This window comes from Pristis pectinata, chromosome 10 (assembly GCF_009764475.1).
Source record: "Pristis pectinata isolate sPriPec2 chromosome 10, sPriPec2.1.pri, whole genome shotgun sequence".
Classification (NCBI taxonomy): Eukaryota; Metazoa; Chordata; class Chondrichthyes; order Rhinopristiformes; family Pristidae; genus Pristis; species Pristis pectinata.
This window is the reverse complement of record NC_067414.1, coordinates 61,827,081-61,840,393: the sequence shown is the minus strand read 5'-3', so window position 1 is coordinate 61,840,393 and position 13,313 is coordinate 61,827,081.

Genomic DNA, 13,313 nt, shown 5'->3' with positions numbered 1-13,313 from the left:
AGAGGCTAGATTGACAACCCCATACCAAGTGGGACCTGTCAAATTACTGACTTTAAACTGTTCCTTGCCTGTGCTATGAAATCCACAAAGGATTTAGCAAAACAATATTTACCATTGGAAACCCTAATGATCCCTCAATTTTCCAGTGAACTTCACGAATAGTGTTGTATTACTGTTTTAACATCTATAGGCTGTGCCAAATAGCTTTTGGACATTTTATTCCATTAAGAATGACTATATAATGAATATGTACTTAATGCTTCAACATATAATAATGACAAACTTAATTCTCAGACCCCAGTGGAGGCAATAGGAAAGCAACATTATACATTTATCCTTTTATCAATGCAATTAGATGGGAAGATATGGAATAATCCTTGCCCTCCCTAGCTATGCAAATACCTGTGGGGATTAAAGACAAAATCTCTTGTTGAACATTTGCAGATTTTATAAAAGAGTACAACTAATAATGACTGTCATCCATCATCAAATCACAATGAAATGAGTGGCTTTTGCTTTATTCCATTTATGTATAGTTTTGCCATCACTTCCAATTAATCTAAAATTGAATTAGATCTTCACAGATTCAACATAAATGACTAGATTCAATATATTTTCATTGATAGTTTGGTGGGTAAATGTGATATCTGATCACATTTATTGAACAGTTGGGTAGAGCTGGAAAACCTTAGTTAGTTATAGTGATGCTATCATTAAGCTAGAAGTCTAAAGTTTCCTTGATAATAATCCCCTTATTTGGGAGTCAATTTTAGTTGCCTGTGCTTGTCCTGTTCTGGGTGGCATTGTCGTGAGAATGAGATTGAGTCAGTTATGCTGATGCGCTAGCTGCCTTCATTTTAAGTAGAACTTCTAGCAAGTGATTAAAGTACCTGTATCAAGTAAGTAGTGACATTTAATATGCAAATTAGAATCCCATGACTTGGATAAAACCCTGATTAAAATGATTGTGTACCCTTGAAGGTATCACCAATGTCCATTCATTAGAACTGGTGTTGAAGAGTAGTTCTTTATTTCAGACAATAACTATCAATAACCTTGCAAAAAAGTTCATAACTTGTATTTTTTGAGGAGCAATTTGAGCAGAAAACCAGAAAGCATAGGAGGTAGTTGTTTTCCCACTCTTCTTGCCACATTGATGTGGACTGAATCTCAATATGGTTCTGACTTCAGTGATTATAATGGGTACGCAACAGTGGCATCTCCCACTCCCCCATTCTCCGCTTATGCTGAACATTTGGTATTGGTATTGGTTTATTATTGTCACTTGTACCGAGATACAGTGAAAAACTTGTCTTGCATTCTGATTGTACAAGTCAAATCATTACACAATGCAGTTACATTGAGTTAGTACAAAGTGCATTGAGGTAGTACAGGTAAAAAAAGTAACAGTACAGAGTAAAGTGTCACAGCTACAGAGGAAGCGCAGTGCAGGTATACAATAAGGTGCAAGGTCACAAGGTAGATTGTGAGGTCAAGAGTCCATCTCATCATATAAGGGAACCGTTCAATAGTCTTATTACAGTGGGATAGAAGCTGTCCTTGATCCTGGTGGTATGTGCCCTCAGGCTCCTGTATTTTCTGCCTGATGGACGAGGAGAGAAGAGAGAATGACACGAGTGGGTGGGGTCTTTGAATATACCTCTCGCTGCCTTGGTGAAGCAGCCAGCATAATCAGAGTCCACGGAGGGGAGACTGGTTTCCGTGACATGCTGGGCTGTGTCCACAATTCTCTGCAGTTTCTTGCAGTCCTGGGCAGAGCAGTTGCCATACCAAGCTGTGATGTGTCCAGATAGGATGCTTTTTATGGTACATCTATTTGCAGGCAGTAGTAAAGGAACTAATGACAGCACAATGTTCCAATATTCAGGTCCAGAACATTTCCATATGATAAGAGAAAAAACATTTATCTGGAGTTCCCATTTTTATATCTATATTGTCTGAAAAATATCATTAATCTTTATTCCCCGATTACGGTTCCTTTAACCAAATTCCCATCCAAGATGTCATTTCCTTTAAGGACTCCAAACACATAGGATTATTGAAAAATATCTTCCATGAAACATTTTATCGGGTACCTTTTGAAAATCTAAGTAGACAAAGCAAGCAATACAAATCTATATATTGTTCCATTTTCTTTAAAGTATCTTTAATGAAGTCATCAGACTTGATCATTCATTTGAAATGTTGTTGATGAGTTGTTCTTTATTGAGACAACTGGACACCACTCAGACACTCCAAATAAGTTTGTAACCCTGAACTAGGGACTCTTTTTTTAATAAGAAAGGTTGTTATTATTGCTAACACCCTGCAGATTCTCCAGTACCCACTGCAGAAGGAAACATGATGTCTTTTGCTGGTCTGACTTAATGTGACTCCACACATGTAGAAATGTTTTTGACTTTGAAGCGGCCCAACAAAGCATTCACTTTAAACAAATCACTGACAAACTATAATTAGAATTAAACTGTATTCCACGTGGCATTGATTTAGGCACAAGTTTGTACACAACTAGACTGCATTTCGCATTGGTTTGTAAAGAACAAATACACCAAGCTACTTGCTTAAGCAAGTCTTCAACACTATTAATTAAGGACTTGTATCCAAATTGGAAAGACTTTAACACAGGCCTGTCAAGAATCAGCCTGAATTGTAGCAAACACAGAATCATACCATTTAAACTCCTCTCTCGTGATCCTTGGGGAGTACTTTGACTTTGACAATACTACAATGGGATAAAACATTTGCAAGGAATGAGAATTAATGGTAGAAAGTTATGAAGTAGCACTATTTATTGTTGAAGGGTATATTGCTATAATTATCAATCAGATAAAGCTCTATACCAAGACCATGAAATTTCAATCTGATTCTCAATAAAAAAAATCAGTGACTTGCCTTCCCAGGATACTAAATCCAGCAAGTGACTAGAATGATCCTAGACAGCTATCATTGTTTGTTGCTCCAGATTCCAGCATCTGCAGTCTCATGTTTCTTTCTCTACTTGTTATTCTGCATTTGCTGTATTCAGTCAGAAAGTATTGTGATCTTAAAGTACCACGAATCAAAAAATTCTTTCACAGAACTAAATGCTAAATGTCAGGAGGTGGGATTAATCTAAATTCCATTTTATGCTGGCATCGATGTGATGGTTTGAATGGCCTCTTCTACCCTGTAAGTTTCAATGATTCTTGCAAATAAACTGAATTGCTCATTTGGAATGTTTTATGTTCCACGTGTTATGCTACTTAACTTTTCCTTTTTAAGATGAACATTAATTGGCAACAATAATGTTCACTGCTGAAATAAGTTAATAAGAACTCTGATTAAAATCTGTCTCAACCAGAACTCTGATTAAAATCAGGTTGAGCCATTTCTTCTGTACTTTTTTTTTACTCCCTGGTAACGCTTTTGAGTTAAACTGCTTTCTGCTTAAAAGCAACCACTGGGACAGTTGCAAGTATTAGTTCAAACTCTTTGTGGATTACAGAGTGGATGCTGGAGTATTTTATCAGAAGATAAGGCCTGGAGTGGCTACCATCACACATTCCTAAAGATTCTCCAGATGACTCAAGAGCAAAAATGCAGCCTAACCAAACAAACAAACCCCTTTATTACACCATTTGTTAATCGGCTGACATTAACTGTTGATGTTTTCAATATTAGCTCACCATTAAGGCAGCTATTTAATTAAATTTTCAAGGCTCCATTTTTGTTAAGGGTAATTTGTTTGTAATGATCGACAAAATGCAAGCATCTTTGCTTTAGATAACGATTTTTTATCAGTTGCTCTGCCTAACTTCAAATAAAGGCTAGCAACAGTTTTAATGGCATCATTTGATCTTTTACCATAATGATTACATGTGTCAGATTAAATCTCATGGCAGCATTTTATATATCTTAAAAGGGTAGGATGATGCTTCTGTTTCCATATTATGTCATTAGAAGTGTTCTAGTTGAAAGTGCTATTGTTCACCAGAAAGCAGCAACACATTACATACTAAATCTAGTGACATAATGTTCTCTTATTTGTGATGCTAGTTTCCATCAAATGCATTTTTTTAAACTTCCTTTTAATGATCAGAGAGAGAACCACAAGGTTATTACATGCTAACATTATAAACCTATGGTCTGTACTTGTGATGTCCCTGCTCACACATGGTGATGTTTTCCCCATTCTTTTTGATATCAGAATCAAGCATCAAAACTAAAGTTAAACTGAAACAGAAATCAGTTTTCCTTTTTCTGTGCAATTTATATTTTACATCCACTGACTATAAAAACAGACCAGTGATTGGTAACAATTAGCTTGAAACAATTGCTAATTTTGAAGCTTTCAGTGATGTCAGTTTTCCATTGGAGAAAATTAAGACAATCAGGTAGCAATTAGGAATAAATGTTTTCATTCCAAATTTCCAGCACCTGCAATATTTTGCTTTAGTTGCAAGCAGCAAATTAGGTCACTCCACTCAACTGGAGACTCTTCAAACAATGAACCAGCTAAACTCTAGAAGAATGTTTATTCACCATTGATTTTGCTGCAGATGTTGTACTAAATAATTCACTTCTGCTCTTGATAGCAGGAAAATGCCTGACTTTACTTGTATTATTACCAACTAATAACTACCTTCCTACAAGCAACTGGTAACAATATACCTTCAAAATGTGCTCACAGGCACTGAATCAATTAAGAGTGTTGGCCCTTGTTGACAGGACTAATTCTTCAATGCTCAAAAGATGGACAATTCAAGCTACTTCTTCACTGCACAACCTTATAATCTTTCCCAATAAGCACCACCAAGCCTGCAAGAACTTTGCTTCTCCAACATTGGTCTCCTATGCATGCTCACACCAATTCATCACTAGTGACTATGCCTTTAGCTAGTGTCTTGACTTGACAGCACATATTTGCCGCTTTGTTGAATTTCTTTGAGTTCCCTGCTCTTAAAAATTGGACTTATTGCCATAGTCAGGCCTTTATAGTTAGGTAACTGACTGGCCATTTGAGAGGAAGCAAGTTGATGTTATTGCAGGCAGCTCCTGATTGGCCAGGTTTTTACTGGCAAGGCTTATAAAATCATATAGACCAAACTCAGCCAGTGAGAAGCTGAATTAATTAGTTTTTTTTTCATTTAATGTGGTTAAAGTAATTAAGCATTGGAAAGATTAACTGAATTTCTAAAAGTGGAAAAAACCTCTCATAGTTGTTTATTCAAGCTTTTCTTTTGATTCTAATAAATCCCCCAATTGTGAAGGATGTTTCTTCACCAGCAAGGCATGATGAAACCACTTCACAACATGAGTAAACAGGAACAGGAGGAATTTTGCAGTGATTGTTTTTTTTTGCCAACACTATTTTCAGATTTGATGCCAGTGCTTTTTAGTTGGATGCAAAAACTGAAGACCCACTGCTGGTCTTCTGATCCCCTGTTACCCACTTTAGGGATGATTTTCAATGATATTAAATAACTGTTACACTAAAGAGTCATCAAGGAAAGGTGCTGCATGGATGACTTTGGAAGGAGACTCAGGCAGCATGTTACCCTGGTGTATTTCCTATAAACTGCCTTAAAAGTATAGGCTGCTTGCTCAATGCTTAGGAAAAGATAACTGAGTATTTGCCAGTGAGGGTCTCCAGAGAGTTCTTATAAAGTCACCAATAATCTCTACATCAGCCTTTATCAATCAGAATGGCACATTCCCTAGATGCACTACTGAATTGTCCCTGTTTATGAAATTACTGGGAGGTATCTGAACACAAAACCCAGTGACTGTCTCTCCCTAGACCTCCCTATCTGTTGGAAAATGCTGAAATTTCCTTCAACTCCTGTCCACATTGCCCACTCTTATGGGAAGTTCCAGTTGGAACCCTATGTCCTGTTAGACGTTGTATGAAACTTTGACATCAAAGTGTTCTTGCAGGCAGCATGTTTTTGTAGCAATCTTAAATTGATTACTATTTATTTCAAGTTATATCAAGAAATACTTCCCATAAGAATATCTTTATGTAAATCTGAATAACATCATGATTGGGCTTTGTTACCAAATAGAGATAGTAAGACTAATTGTGACTTTATTGAATGAAAATCTTTAAGCGACAAAACAGATATTAAACTTATTTGTATTTTATAGATGGTTCAAACATATAATGTAACACTGATTACTGGCAAAATAGACCTGATCAGTTCTTTTGTCCCAATGCATTGATGTGCACTGGCCCATTACAAGAAAATATAGTTTTTCTTTTTCTCAGTAACTACTGGGAATCAAGATGCGCCTGCGTTGTTGGGCTTAGAAAGAAACACGCTGGCTGTGCACGGTATCACTTTCTGTTCCTGAACAACTTCTTGCCTCAAATGTAGGAAAGTAAGTAGTCATCTCCTCAGTGATAGTGCTCTTCCCCTATGGTGAATAATTGCCTTGATTTAATTTATCTTTTCTGATCTGAGATCAGACTGATATAGGAGACTTATGGAAAATGGAAGAAAAATACCTGTATTCTTCTGAGTAACGACAGTATATAATCTTCAGCTGCATGGATTTTATCCCTACTGCTTGGCAAAACCCATTTCAGAATCAGATTTATTATTACTGACTGAGTTGATATGAAATTTTTTGTTAGTGGCAGCGTTACAATGCAAAGACAAAGTTATTATAATTACAAAAATAAATAAATAATGCAAAAAAAAAGGAATAACAAGGTAGTGTTCATGGACCTTTCAGAAATCTGATGGCGGAGGGGAAGGCTGTTCCTGAATCGCTGAGTGTGGGTCTTCAGGCTTATGTATCTTCTTCCCAGTGGTAGCAATGAGAAGAGGGCATGTACTGGATGGTGAGGGTCCTTAGTGATGGATGCCGCCTTCTTGACTCACCACCCCTTGAAGATGTCCTCAATGATGGGGAAGGTTGTGTCCGGGATGGAGCTGGCTGAGTCTATAACCTCTGTAGCCTCTTGCGATCTTGTGCATTGAAGCCTCTATACCAGGCTGTGATGGAACCAATCATGATGCTCTCCACCATGCATCTATAGAAATTTACAAGATTCTTTGGTGTCATACCGAGTCTCCTCAAACTCTTAATGAAGTAGAGCCGTTGGCATGCCTTCTTTGTGTTTGCATCAATGTGTTGGGCCTTGGAGAGATCATCCGAGATGTTGACACCCAAGAACTTAAAGCTGCTCACTCTTTCCACCGCTTACCCCTCAATGAGGACTGGCATGTGTTCTCCCAACTTCCCCTTCATGAAGTCCACAATCAATTCCTTAGTCTTGCTGACATTGAGTGCGAGGTTGTTGTTACAACAGCGCTCAACCAGCCGATCTATCTCACTTCTGTACGCCTCCTCATCGCCACCTGAGGTTCTACCAACAACAGTGGTGTCATCGGTGAATTTATAGATGCCATTTGAGCTCTGCTTAGCCAGTCAATCATGAGTGTAGAGAGAGTAGAGCAGTGGGCTAAGCATGCATCCTTCAGGTGCGCCTGTGTTGATCATCAGCAAGGAGGAGATTTTACTCCCGATCCGCACTGACTGTGGTCTCCCGATAAGGAAGTCGAGGATCCAGTTGCAAGGAGGGTACAGAGGCCCAGGTTTTGAAGCTTGTTGATTAGTACTGAGGGGATGATGGTGTTGAACGCTGAGCTGTAATTGATAAACAGCAACCTGATGCATGTTTTGCAGTTATCTAGCTGCTCCAAAGCCGAGTGGAGAGCCAGTGAGATTGTGTCTGCTGTAGACATATAAAATTGACTGGGGGAGTTAACTAGTAATAATTAATGTTATTTGTCTAATTTGAGCCTGTACCAAGAGTATCCATTTGAAGCTGGCTGACTCCTTTCAAGAGGCTGGCAATGCCACTAGGCTCTGACTGCCAATTAGTCCCTGCCCTGAGGAGGGAGCCCACTGTAAATTTTCATCCATGTAAAGCTGCATGAGAAGAGCACTGGAATCATCCAAAGTAAGATTTTGCTCTTTGGTTTCTGGAGGCAGGGAATGCAGGATTATTCCTCCTGTTGCCTTGTGAGGAACGTTTAGGCTTCCCCTCTCCTACTGCAATATGACCCTCTCAGGAAACCTGCTCCTCACATTTACCTGAGAAATGATGGCCATTCAATGGCCAGATGTTATCAACCAGCTCCTTTTGGTGACAGCAGCTAGCATTGTATTGTCCACAACATTTGACTCCAATGGCTTTATGCTGAAATCATCCCTCTGATTTAAACCTCACCCTTCAGCCACCAGCAGGAACATTGCAGACAGTTTCCATTTTGAATAGGAGAAAGAGAGTGGCCTACCATCTACTTAATGCTGATTGTGATTATTGGTGTCTCTCAATGGGAGGATAGGATATTGTGGTCAGGCCAGAAACTGCATGTAGACCCATTTATGAAGCCACTTACCTTCCCTATTTTACAGGTCCAGGGTTTGGACAAATGGCCTAATTGCACAATGATACATATTGGTTATATTGATAAAAGAATTCTAAACCATGTGGCTCTGTAGTTGTTTCCACTTCGGGACCTGTTGGTACTGCCAGTCTTTTAAAAAAAAGATTTCTCCATCTTCTGCAAATCACACTGCAGGCTCCATGTTTTCTTTCTGTGGTTCAGGTAAAAGGGTGTTCTGTGGGTTTGCATGGGCTATTTAGGCAGGTTCCCAACCATCAGGAATATTTGCTGGTGAGAAATTAATTTATCATTTGCAATTTTGAAATAAATTGCATATAGAATCATAGAGACATAGAGAGATACACAAGGTAACATATCCTTTCGCCACTGAGTCCACATCAAGCATCCATTTTGACATTTCATTTTCCCCACAGTCCTATCAATTACCACCCAGATTCTATCATTCATCCACACACTCAGAGCAAATTAGAATGGCCAATTAACCTACCAACCCTTACATTTTTGGGATGTGGGAAGGAAACGGGAGCATCCAGAGGAAACTTACACAGTCAAGGAGAACATGCAAACTCCTCACAGATAGTGCCAGAGGTCGGGATTGAACCTGGATTGCTGGGGCTGTGAGGCTGAAGCTCCGCTAGCTGCGCCACTGTGCAGCCCATATCTGCTACTGATGCTGAGAACTCTGGCATGTTCAGAAAACAGGGCAAATGGGAGCAGTGCCATAGGAGCAGAGTTGGAATGGTTGTGTTGTAATGGCTTAACTGGGTTCTCTGTTCACTCTTTAGCATTGCTGGGAAAGGATATACTGGAGGCTTGTGACCTCAGGAGAGGAGGAGGAGATGAGAACATTAAAAGGAAGAAATGGAGGGGCCAAATATCCTTTGCAGCAGGGAATAATGTTTGGCAGAGTATCTAAATGCTAAAGAGTGCTAGACTGAAACCTTTGGAATAAGATTTATTTTTCTGTTAACTCTGTTGGTTCTGTCTCAATTATTCTGTTAAGATTAAGCCAACTTGTGACAATATTATGTTGCTCTCAAATGACTTTTTAATAAATTATTTTTATCAGCCTTCATTGCTCTGGCTGGATTGGAATTCAACTTTTTATTGTTTGACAAATTATTTCCAGTGAAGTAGGGTCAGCTTTCAACTTTCTATAATCTGAGAAATTGGGCAAGAACTGCTTCAGTGCATTCTAAAAGTTATTAAACATAACAGCAGTGACTACAGTTAAAAATAATCAGCAGCCTAAAGGGTGAAGGGGCATGGAATATGCTGCCTGAAAGGAAGGTGGAGACAAAATCCCTCAACACATACCATGGATTCTATTGGATAGGTTTGTCCACAGAATTATGGAAGGTTTTATGCCATTGCAAGTTCCTTCTCTCTATTCCAACAAATCTCAGCCAGCCTATCTTCACCATGTCTTTGATGATAAATCTGGTTGTATCAATTTATGTAAACCTGTCAAAACTATTCAAGCATTTAGCCAGATTTCATGGACTCCCATTTTCCCAAATTTCCAATTTCAGTTGCAAACAAAGAGGGCTCCATGTTGAACACATGACTATGAATAGCTTGTAGTCAGATTCCTGATATGCACAACATGCATGTGAAAAAGAAACTCATAAAATTATGTCTAAAATTGTCACCATTCATTTAAATGTACTTTCTCGTGTTACACCATTTTAACATACAGGTTTTAAAATATCCAGCTGCACAGGGAATATATTATAACCTTTACCTCATTCAAACGTGTCTGGAATTGTCATGATATTCAATGGGCAGCCTGCTTTTTAATGGAAAGGGTTTGCCACCAAGTACTCTACGAATAAAATGTCTTTATAACCATTTTAACTCACTTACATGCAATTTCATTCCATTCATAAAACACAAAATAAAAGTTATGTTTTTTTGCATTCTTCAGTTTCTCAGAATCAATTATTAAAGTCCCTGTTTGTCATAAAAAGTGGATTGGAAATGTTGGAATGTCTGTGCACCAAGCAATTTCCTGCAATTCCAAGAACATGCAGTTGTTATGATAAGGAAGTTGACACAACATGAAATAATACTGGAGAATAGGAGCTTGGATGAACGTCCTGAAGCTTTGTTAGCTTGAGGAGCTAGAACAATTGCATACGTTTTACTCAGGGGATTAAATGGACCAAATCTTGAAGAGAACCACTGGTGTTCAGCTGTTCAGACTGAAGTAAGTCCCAGCTTTATACACTCACACAATGCGGAAAGGACTTACTGAGTGATGGATGGTGCTGCCTCTGTCAGTATGATCTGTTGCTGGACTCCACATGGAAACCAATAGTGGAGCCTAGTATTCCTGGGATTTCCCAGCAGTTCACTGGGAAAATGCCACACAGATCTTGTGCCAGATCTGACCTAGAAATGCATCTGAGAAACCATTGATTTCAATGAAGATTCCATGCCTGCAGATTGGGTGACAAAGGCAATGGTATATTTTTATAATTACTTTAAATTAGATTATTGTTTTTAATTATTTCTAAATGCTTTAACTGTTTTAATTATTCTTTTACTTTTATTTTTTCAGTTTTGTTTTAAATTACTTCAATTTTTTGTTTTGAAATTCTTGGCATGTCATGCACATTTAAAACTCTTGGACAATTGGCAAAACCCCACACCATAACTTTACCTTCTGTCAAGTGGCGTTGCAGGGGCATGGCCCTCAGCACTTTACCACAGAAGATCTAGATGTGCTCCAGACTTAAAGGAGCAGAGGATCAATTAACTTAGCACTCCGGATCTGACTGAGGAAATTGCTAGCAGGGAGGGACAATAGGTGACATTTCCAGGTTAGGTCCTGCATGATATGTTAGGTTAAGTCCATGAAGGAGAACTTGTTTTGTCTTCAGATACCATAACCATAACTCATACAAAAAACATAATTTGTTGTATTATTTTTGGACATAGGATGTCATAGGATGGAATTCCTCAATCTGGTGCTTCCTGCAAGAAACAATTTTTCTGAAGTTGTGGGCACACAGTTGATGGCTTTCCACCTATTGAAATGAACAATGAGGATGTGCGTTACTGAGGGCTCGTAACTTCTCAAACTGTACACTCTACAAACTCAGCTCCCTACATGAGTTGTATATTCGCTCCTCTTTTCAAAATAGGGAATTGGAAGATCTGCACAACTGGAGTGGTGCTGGTACCAAAATTGCCTCTCGGTCTGCTATGAAAATACCGGAAGGCATGCTTAAAATGTTCGTGTTGAGCTCCATTAGTTCTTCTCAAGTTCCTTGTGCTCCCATGTTCGCTGTTGACCTCATTTTCATTTTGAATGTTGTAAGTTTACAGATAGGTCTTTGTAACATAACTTCAGATATTGCAAAATTTACTTTTAGATCCTGAAATTTACTTTTTTAATGTAAATGTTCATTTCATACTATAATAAAAATCATTTGCGCTATAACTTGATTTAATTTAGACCCAGTGCAATTTTCCTTTGGACCACTGTGGACTGACAGTTCCAATTATTCAAAGATGCGAATATAAAAAATACTCTCAATAATTATACTAAAAATAATTCATAATTGGGATGTTAAAAGCAGCTTGAAAAATGACCACAGAATAATTACCCAGGAATGTTGTAACCACTTCTAGGAGTATCCCATACGGTTACAATGATGTAACAAATATTTCCTAAAATGACTGCAATGTATCGAGTATAGAAGTTAGTGAAAAAAAAATTTCCACCAGCCTTCAAGTCTCCTGTTTTTTGAAGACTTGCTGCAGTGGGGACATCATGTGTGTTCAGAAGCGTAAGGGAGGTTAGTGCTGGAAAATGGAAAGTGTTTCTTCCTAAGCACTGTGTTAATTGCTTAAAATAGAACGTTTTGGAAGTGATCTAGATCATGCTGCCATATACTGCAAAGAACTTACTGCAATGCGGTCTTGATTTACAGCTGTCTTAATTCAAAAAAAACCTTGACAAGAGATATGTCTCTAAGCGGAGCAATATTGGAGCATGCACTGTTCGGATTCAGACAGAGGCTGAGACAGAGATGGTTAAAGTTTATAAAGAACCATGATATAAGTACTTAAAGCAGTGATAGATACACACTTTTAGGACAGAGCAGTGTAGAAAGATTAGTTTCGGATTACTTTTGCAAAGATCCCAACAAAAGGCACACTGATCCAAATGTGCCCCATTCCTGTAGCTATATATGGCACTATGCTTCAAAATGCAAGTGGTGTTCACTTCAAAATGTATTTCAGTTTTGTTTAACTATAGTCATATAAACTATGTATATCAGAAATATGATAGATGATGTATCATTTTGTGTAATTACCCAATAAACTGGACACTTTTACATTTTACTTATTGATCTTTTACACATCTGTGCATGGATGGAAATTAAACAAGGTTTCCCAATGGACTTTACAGTGCAGATTACAAAAGAGGAAACTCCACTGACTGAGGTTGTAATCTAGTCCTTGGCTTCTCTTGAGTCTGTGGAATCTCTTATGTTGCTGTTTGCTTAGATACGTAACAAGGATGGAGCCATGAACAAAGCATCCTTTAGTGAAGGAGGTCAACACCAAACCAGCAGTGGTTGGTACAACTATATATCAAAAGGCCTGTCACATGGTGCAGTTCTTAAAGGTGCACTAACCTTCATATATACTACCGTGCTCACCTCAAAAAAAGTAATAAACTCCATCCAAACCATCAACTATGTGCATAAATTACATTATACCAGCAGGTAACTATTTACATGTTTAAACTATACATTTAACTAACTTACATATATGTACAATCATAACTTCAAAGATAAGTCAACTTATTTAAATAGAACATGATAATAAATTTAATCTTACCAACTAAACTTAACACATGCTGATAACCACAGC